The following is an 8,331-nucleotide window of genomic DNA, read 5'->3' as shown; positions in this document are numbered from 1 at the left end:
TTCACCATATTGGCCAAGCTGGTCTTGAACTCCTGACCTCGTAATCCGCCCAGCTTGATCTCCCAAAGTGCTGGGATTTACAGGCATGAGCCACCGTGCCCAGCCATATATTTTTATAACAGAAAAAATTTTAGTGAAATACCATATGCTCATCATAAAGGATAATTTGGAAAGTGTAAAGAAGTATGAAATAAAAGATAAATTCCCTGTAATTCTGCAGCTCAGAGAGACTCGCCAGTCATTCTTGGGTGTGTTTCTTTATGTTTTTTTGTTTTTTGTTTTTTGAGACGGAGTCTCACTCTGTCGCCCAGGCTGGAGTGCAGTGGTGTGATCTCGGCTCACTGCAACCTCTGCCACCCAGGTTCAAGTGATTCTCTTGCCTCAGCCTCCCAAATAGCTGGGATTATAGGCACCTGCCATCACACCTGGCTAATTTTTGTAGCTTTAGTAGAGATGGGGTTTCACCATCCTGGCCAGGCTGGTCTTGAACTCCTGCATGATCCACCCTCCTTGGCCTCCCAAAGTGTTGGGATTACAGGCGTGAGCCATTGCGCCCGGCCTCTTTATGGTTTTTTTTAATCTATATCCCATATCCATAGGTTTAGTTGTCAGAAATTTTGGGTCGAAGAAATAAAAGCCATTGCTGACAATTTGGCCATCCTTAGAAGTCATATTGTTTTTATTTTTTATATTTCCTTTCAAATCTTTTAAACAAATATAAGTTTATTTCATTGTAATCACAATGCAGAGACCATTTTTGCCGTCATTATGCCATGAGCATTGTCATTGTCTCCATACACTTTTATCGTTATTAAGGATAATGATATGCCATTGAGAAGGTGTAATTTAAAAATCCATTCTCCATTTAGATTCTTCTTTAAGCTTTGACTGACATGGGTTGTTCACCAGTTATCCCAGTTACAAATAATGTTATAATGAACATGTCTGTGCTCACTTCCTCTCTCCTTGTGGGGTGATTATTCCTCAGAGTAAAATTCCCACAATGGCATTGATGGGAACCAAGGTTCCAGCCATTTTCCTTATTACTCACACAAGTTGCCATATTGCTTTCCAAAGGGCTGAACTTAACCTACCTGCCATGGCTGGGCACGTGGACCATGGATGCACTACATTTTTATAGCAATGAGTGTCAGCTATTTAACATATCATTAAGTCACCTTTAACAACCTGATGTTTTGCAGTTTCACATTGCTTATGTATATTCAGCCAACATATTATCCAGTCCCTTGTTGGACATTTTGGTTGTTTCTAGCTTTTGGCTTTTTTTTTTTTTTTTTGAGAAGGAGTTTCACTGTCACCCAGGCTGGAGTGCAGTGGTGCGATCTCGGCTCACTGCAACCTCCGCCTCCCGGGTTCACACCATTCTCCTGCCTCAGCCTCCTGAGTAGCTGGGACTACAGACGCCCACCACCACGCCTGGCTAATATTTGTATTTTTAGTAGAGACGGGGTTTCACCGTGTTAACCAGGATGGTCTCGATCTCCTGACCTCGTGATCTGCCCGCCTCGGCCTCCCAAAGTGCTGGGATTACAGGCGTGAGCCACCACACCTGGCTGCTTTAGACTTTCATATATATATAGTATGGAACATTCCTTTTATGGAAGGGATGAGTGCCTAACCATTTCCCAGGTGAAATCCTGGCAGTGAGGTCATGGGGTCATAGGGAGAGGATTTCTGTGACCTCGAGTATGTTGCCAATGGGTTGCTAGAGTTCTGTATCAGCTGGAACTTCTTTCAATATATGGGGCTGTGTCTCACTAGCCTTCTTCTGTGCTATTATCATATTTTAAAGTCATTGCCCAGGTATTTCTCCTCATCTTTTGTGGCTTCTTTCATGATTGAAGTAATATTCATTGTGAATATTGTAATTATTCATTGTGAATAATTCAGATGGTACAAAAATGAAGAAATCTTTAGTGCCCTGTAAATCTTTGTTCCAGGCCGAGTGTGGTGGCTTACACCTGTAATCCCAGCACTTTGGGAGGCTGAGGCATGTGGATCACCTGAGGTCAGGAGTTTGAGACCAGCCTGATTAACATGGTGAAACTCTGTTGCTACTAAAAATAAAAATAAAAAATTAGCTGGGTGTGGTGGCGCATATCTGTAATCTCAGCTACTTGGGAGGCTGAGGTAGGAGAATCGCTTGAACCTGGGAGACAGAGGGTTCTCAGCAGTGAGCTGAGATTGCGCCATTGCACTCCAGCCTGGGCAACAAGAGCAAAATCCATCTCAAAAAAAAAACTTCATTCCAAAGATTTCACACTTTTTCTATAAATAAGAAATCTCCCTTTCTGTTTTTATGAAACTGATTTTATATGTATATATATTCACATATGTATGGTATATATGGCATAACCACATGCAAACATAATTTTAAGAAGTTACTTTTCTCACTTGATATAACGTGGATACTTTCCCATGATAATGCAAAATATATACATATTGTACATATTACACAAAAATATATACATACATAGGTATCTTCATTTTTCACAGCTGCATAATATTTCATGCTAGGGTTTCTTTAATTTGTTTAACCAATCCCTATTAATGGATATTTAAGTTGCTTTCATTTTCTTTTCCATCATTGGCTATTTATTATTTGACATATGTACAGAATGAATTCCCACAAGTATACTTGTGGGATCACAGAACACCTACATTTAAATTTTTCATAGTTATTGCTAAATAGTCCTCCAAAAGGGATGAAACAATTTTCACAACTCCTGGAAGTGTATATGAGTGCCTATTTCTCTGTTCCTTTATTTCCTTCTCAAATACTTGGTATTAGTCATTTTTTTTTTTTTTTTTGAGATGGAGTTTTGCTTTTGTTGCCCAGGATGGAGTGCAATGGCGTGATCTCAGCTCACCGCAACCTCCGCCTCCCAGGTTCAAACAATTCTCCTGCCTCAGCCTCCCGAGTAGCTGGGATTACAGGCCTGCACCACCACACCTGGCTAATTTTGTATTTTTTAGTAGAGACGGGGTTTCTCCATGTTGAGGCTGGTCTTGAACTCCTGACCTCAGGTGATCTGCCCATCTCAGCTTCCCAAAGTGCTGGAATTACGGGCATGAGCCACCGCGCCTGGCAGTATTAGTCATTTTTTAAAGCAATTTTACTCTGATAGGTAAAAATGTCCTCTTGGTTGTGAGATTATCTTTTTATGCATTTATTTGTATTCTCTGAATTGCCTATTTGTGTATTTTGCCCATTTTTAATTGGGAAGCCTTTTTGTATTGATTTATAATGGCAAGTCCTTATATATTATGCATATTAACACTTTGGTATATAAGTGACTAATATTTTCTCCCAGTTTCTCTTCAATTTTGTTTATGTTTGTTATAGAGTTTTTAAATTTTTAGATATTTAAATCTATCCGTATTTTCCTTTATAGTTCTTGGATCTACTATCATGCTAACAAAGGCCTTCCTCACCCCTAAGATTATGAAAAAAAAAGTTCTGCTATATTTTATTCTAGTACTTTCATGATTTTTTTCACAATTAAAACTTTGATCCAATCTGGATTTTTAAATAAGGTAGAGATTTATTTCCAGCCAAGAGTATTCTGCTTGCTTAAGGAAGAAAGGAAATTTATTAGCCTATGTAATTGAACAGTTTTGCCTTCAGGAACAGATAGATCCAGGTGCTTAAGAGACATGTCAGTAATCTGGTCACTCCTCTTTGCTCAGCTTCCTTTTTGGTTAGTTTCATTTTCTGGCAGGTTCTCCCCCCACGGTGGCAAGGTGGCCACCAGCAGCTCCAGGCTTATCTCCTATCACCTTAGAAACCTAAACAGAAAGAAGCCATGTTCTTCCTATCCCTCTCTCCCATTCAGTGAATCTTTCAACTCTTCCTTCAAATGCTGAACTTGACCACCTCTCACACAGCTCAAACGAGAATGATAATTTACTGGCTTGATAATTTACTAGCTAAAAGCATCAAAAGCAAGACACTCATCTTGTTTATGCTAGCACATCAGGATGCCTTCAGCTGTGACTAAAAGAAAACCCCAACTCAAATTGTCACAAACACCAGGAAGAAGAAATGTACATTTAGGGCAGATTCCAGCTGCAATTCATAGTATTCCTCTACATTTCTCTTGAGGTTGATATTATTTTTATTATGTCACATTATGTTCTCAAAGAATTATGTTTCTTGATCCCACAGTCCCTCCTTCATTCCCATCTCAGTCAGCCCCTGCCTGTTTACTTCACAGCACTTTTTTTTTTGAGACAGAGTCTCATTCTGTGGCCCAGGCTGGAGTGCAGTGGTGTGATCTCGGCTCAGTTACAACCTCTGCCTCCCAGGTTCAAGTGATTCCCCTGCCTCAGCCTCCTGAGTAACTGGGATTACAGGTGCCCGCCACCACCCTGGCTAATTTTTGTCTTTTTAGTAGAGATGGGGTTTCACCATTGTTGGCCAGGCTGGTCTTGAACTCTTGGCCTCAAGTGATGCACCCGCCTCGGCCTTCCAAAGTGCTGGGATTACAGGTGTGAGCTACCACACCCGGCCTACTTCACAGCACTTATAATTTCCAATCATATGTCTCGTGTTTACTGCCTGCCCCCTGTATGTCTTTCCCTGCTGTATCCCTAGCATCTGTAGCACTGCCCAGTATACAGTAGGTTCTCAGCAAACAGTCACCCACTGACTGACTGCTTTACTTCCTCAAAGGCTGAAGACATTTCTCTCCCTACCAGCAGGGTAGGAGAATGGCAGTTTCTCCACACCCTCGTTAAGATTTTAATTTTGGCCAGATCTCTAGGTATAGTATATTTTCCCTTCTCTTCCTGGCGACCTCCTGCTCATCCCTCAAAGCCTTATTCGAAGACTGCCACCTCGGCCAGGAGCAGTCGCTTACGCCTGTAATCCTAGCACTTTGGGAGACCAAGGCGGGTGGATCACTTGAGGTCAGGAGTTGGCAACCAGCCTGGGCAACATGGTGAAACCCCATCTCTACTGTTGGAAATGAAGTTTTTGGTGTCAAAGAAAAAAAAAAAGCGAGAACAAATGATCTCTCAGCAAGGCAAGCTTTACTTTCTGCAGAAAGGATGCTACTCAATAGCTGTCCAACCACGAGACCCCACCGAACAAAGGAGACGGAGTTATTTATAAGCTGATGACACGTCTACCCTACTGTTATGTCCAGGTTCCATTGGCTGGAATAGGACCTCACGTTTTACACTTTACCCGATTGGCTATTAGTTTAAAACTTTTTTAATTGGGTAAGGGGAAGAGAACAAAGAAAGAAAAGGAAGTTGCCCAGGACTAGTTAAGGATGCTTCCTTAACTATGCACTGTGGGCTGGGGCTTGTCTAGTTCTGTCCAGGCATGCAGGAACAAGCTAAGACAGCTGAGTTGGAATATATAATAGTGGATAGCAATCTGATAGTAAGAAATTGTGACTTTTTATAATCTTTGAAGAAGAGCTTTCCCGTTTCTCCCACTACTAAAAATACAAAAGATTATCCAGGCGTGGTGGCAGGCGCCTGTAATCCCAGCCACTCGGGAGGCTGAGGCAAGAGAATCGCTTGAATTCGGAAGGCAGAGGTTGCAGTAAGCCGAGATCGTGCCACTGTGCTCAAGCTTGGGCAACAGAGCGAGACCTTGTCTTGAAAAAATAAAAGTAAAAAACAAACAACAAAAAAATAGTCTCCCTCCTTTGAGAAATCTTCCCTCACATCAACTATTTCAGTCCCGCCCAGCCCGGTTTTTCCTTCCTTGTGCTCTAATATTCGTTTTCCACCAAGTTTTACGACCCGATCACGCTGTTTGTCCAGCACCCATACTGCTTAAAGGCTCCGGTAATGGGCGGCTCCAGCCTGCGGCGTAGACAGTTGCCATGGAGACAGACAGGCGTTTCCAGAGCTGACGGTTACCGTGGAGACAAAAGCCGCCGGCACGCAGTGGGGGCGGGGCTTACAGAACGTATTCTGCGATTGATCCATAGGAAATAGACGCAGCTGCGTGGATCGCCTTCTCCACCCCGCATACTGAAGCCAGACTAGGCCACGACTTTGTGTGCCCCACGCGAGGGCCGCCTGACGCCAGGGTTTCTCCCGCATCTGCCATCAGAGGACCGTCGCCCTAAGGAGAGCGAGCTCCCGCGGGACTCTGGGAAGGGTAGTTCATCAGGGAGTCTGACAGGCGCGGAAGCATCCGTGGGGCCGGGGCAGCGTCGCCACCAACGTCGGGATGCTGGTGAGGAGCAGGTTTCGCGTGGGAGGGCGACCCGAGGTCCAAGCCCCCAGTTGCCAGGTCCTTGAGGGCCCGGCTGTCTGGTGACATTCATCATTTGCCCTCCCCATTTTGGGCCCATTTTGGCCTGAAGAGTGGCCCCGAGCCGTCGGGGATTTAGGCCACCGAGAGGAATAGACGGGCTCCAGAATCTGGCGGCAGCCTATGAGGCTGCAGGGGTAGGGACGGGTTTAAAGGCAGCGGAGGCGGGGATAGGGCGTGGCCAGGAGCCGAGTCAGCGCAAGGATTGGCTGGAGTAGGCGGGGGAAAGGGAGGTGGTTATTAGACAATTGAGCCCAGGAGGCCGGCGTGGGCAGAACCGGCTGTTGCCCGTTTTGAGAATCCTTAAACCGAGTATCATTCTTGAGTCCACTGGAGAAACTGAGGCTCAGAGAGGGCAGTGGACCCTTAGGTTCAGTAATTCATTAGAAGGGCTCATAAAACTCAGCAAAGCTGTTATACTTGATTGCATTTATTACAGCTAAAGAATAGAGATTAAAACCAGCAATGGGAAAAGGTGCATAGGATGGAGTCTAGGAGAGACCAAGCGTGAGCTTCCAGGTGTCCTCTGCCAGTAGAGTCATATGGAGAGCACTTAATGCACTCAACAATGACGTGTGGAAACACACAAAGTGTTGCCAGAGAAGCCCATCCACGCCGTGGTGCCCAGGGTTATGAGGTTGGTTATGTTGACAGGGCTGGTCACCCTGACTGACCTTAGTCTCCAGCCCTTCCAGAGGCCAAGCTGGAATTTAGCTGGAGTTATCAGTTCCGACAAGGGGTCCCCACCTCTGAAATGTTGGGGGAGACCTTGGCCCTAGAAGACTTTGCTGCTGCTTTATACCTTGACCTCGTTTGAGCTTGTCTTAGCATCAGCCTCCGAGGTGTTGGGTTCTGCCATCTTAGCCTTGCTTGGTTTAGGCTCCTGTAGCTCATTTCTTTTTCCAATCACATTTTTTTCCTTTATTCAGAGACAGGGTCTTGTTCTGTCACCCAAGCTGGAGTGCAGTGGTGTGATCACAGCCTACTGTAGCCTCAACCTCTCAGGCTCGCGATTCCCCCACTTCAGGCTCCCTAGTAGCTTGACTGCAGGCGTGTGCCACCACACCCGGCTGTTTGTATTTTTTGTAGACACAGGGTTTCACCATGCTGCCCAGGCTGGTCTCAAACTCCTGAGTTCAAGCAATCCGCCCACCTCAGCCTCCCAAAGTGCTGGGATTACAGGCATAAGCCACCACACCCAGCCTACCACACAAACTTTAAAATGTTTTAAATTTATCTAAATTTATTTAAACTTTAAATCTTTTTAAATTGTGGTAAAAACATACATAAAATTTGCCATTCTAATCATTTTTAAGTGATCAGTGGCCACCACCCAGCTAATTTGCATATTTCTTCTGTAGTGACAGGGTTTTTTTTTTTTTTGAGACGGAGTCTTGCTCTGTCGCCCAGGCTGGAGTGCAGTGGCGCAGTCTCAGCTCACTGCAAGCTCTGCCTCCCGGGTTCACAGCACTCTCCTGCCTCAGCCTCCCGAGTAGCTGGGACTACAGGCGCCCGCCACCACGCCCGGCTAATTTTTTTTGTATTTTTAGTAGAGACGGGGTTTCACCGTGGTCTCGATCTCCTGACCTCGTGATCCGCCCGCCTCGGCCTCCCAAAGTGCTGGGATTACAAGCGTGAGCCACCGCACCTGGCAACAGGGTTTCATCATGTTGTTCAGGCTGGTCTGGAACTCCTGGGCTCAAGTAATCTTCCCACCTAGGCCTCCCAAAGTGCTGGGATTACAGGAATGAACCACCACACTCAGCCCTATCAGCTCACTTTATAAAAAAAGAAAAAAACTTTCTATTACTACCATGAGCAGGAAACTAGTATCTCTCGTCATTTGTCACTAAAGGAAAAAGGTGGAGACAAAAATTAAAGTACTAAGCAAAGTTATATGTATTAATGGATGCTAATTAGAAACACTCCCCAAGCCTGGGGCCTGACCTGTCTGTGAAGAGTGAACTGCAGGCTGCCTGTGCTCTCTCCTTGGTTACTTAGGCCCACACAAAGACTGAAAAGTGTTGTTT

This window comes from Nomascus leucogenys, chromosome 10 (genome assembly GCF_006542625.1).
Source record: "Nomascus leucogenys isolate Asia chromosome 10, Asia_NLE_v1, whole genome shotgun sequence".
Taxonomy (NCBI): Eukaryota; Metazoa; Chordata; class Mammalia; order Primates; family Hylobatidae; genus Nomascus; species Nomascus leucogenys.
Note: the sequence above shows the minus strand (reverse complement) of the source record.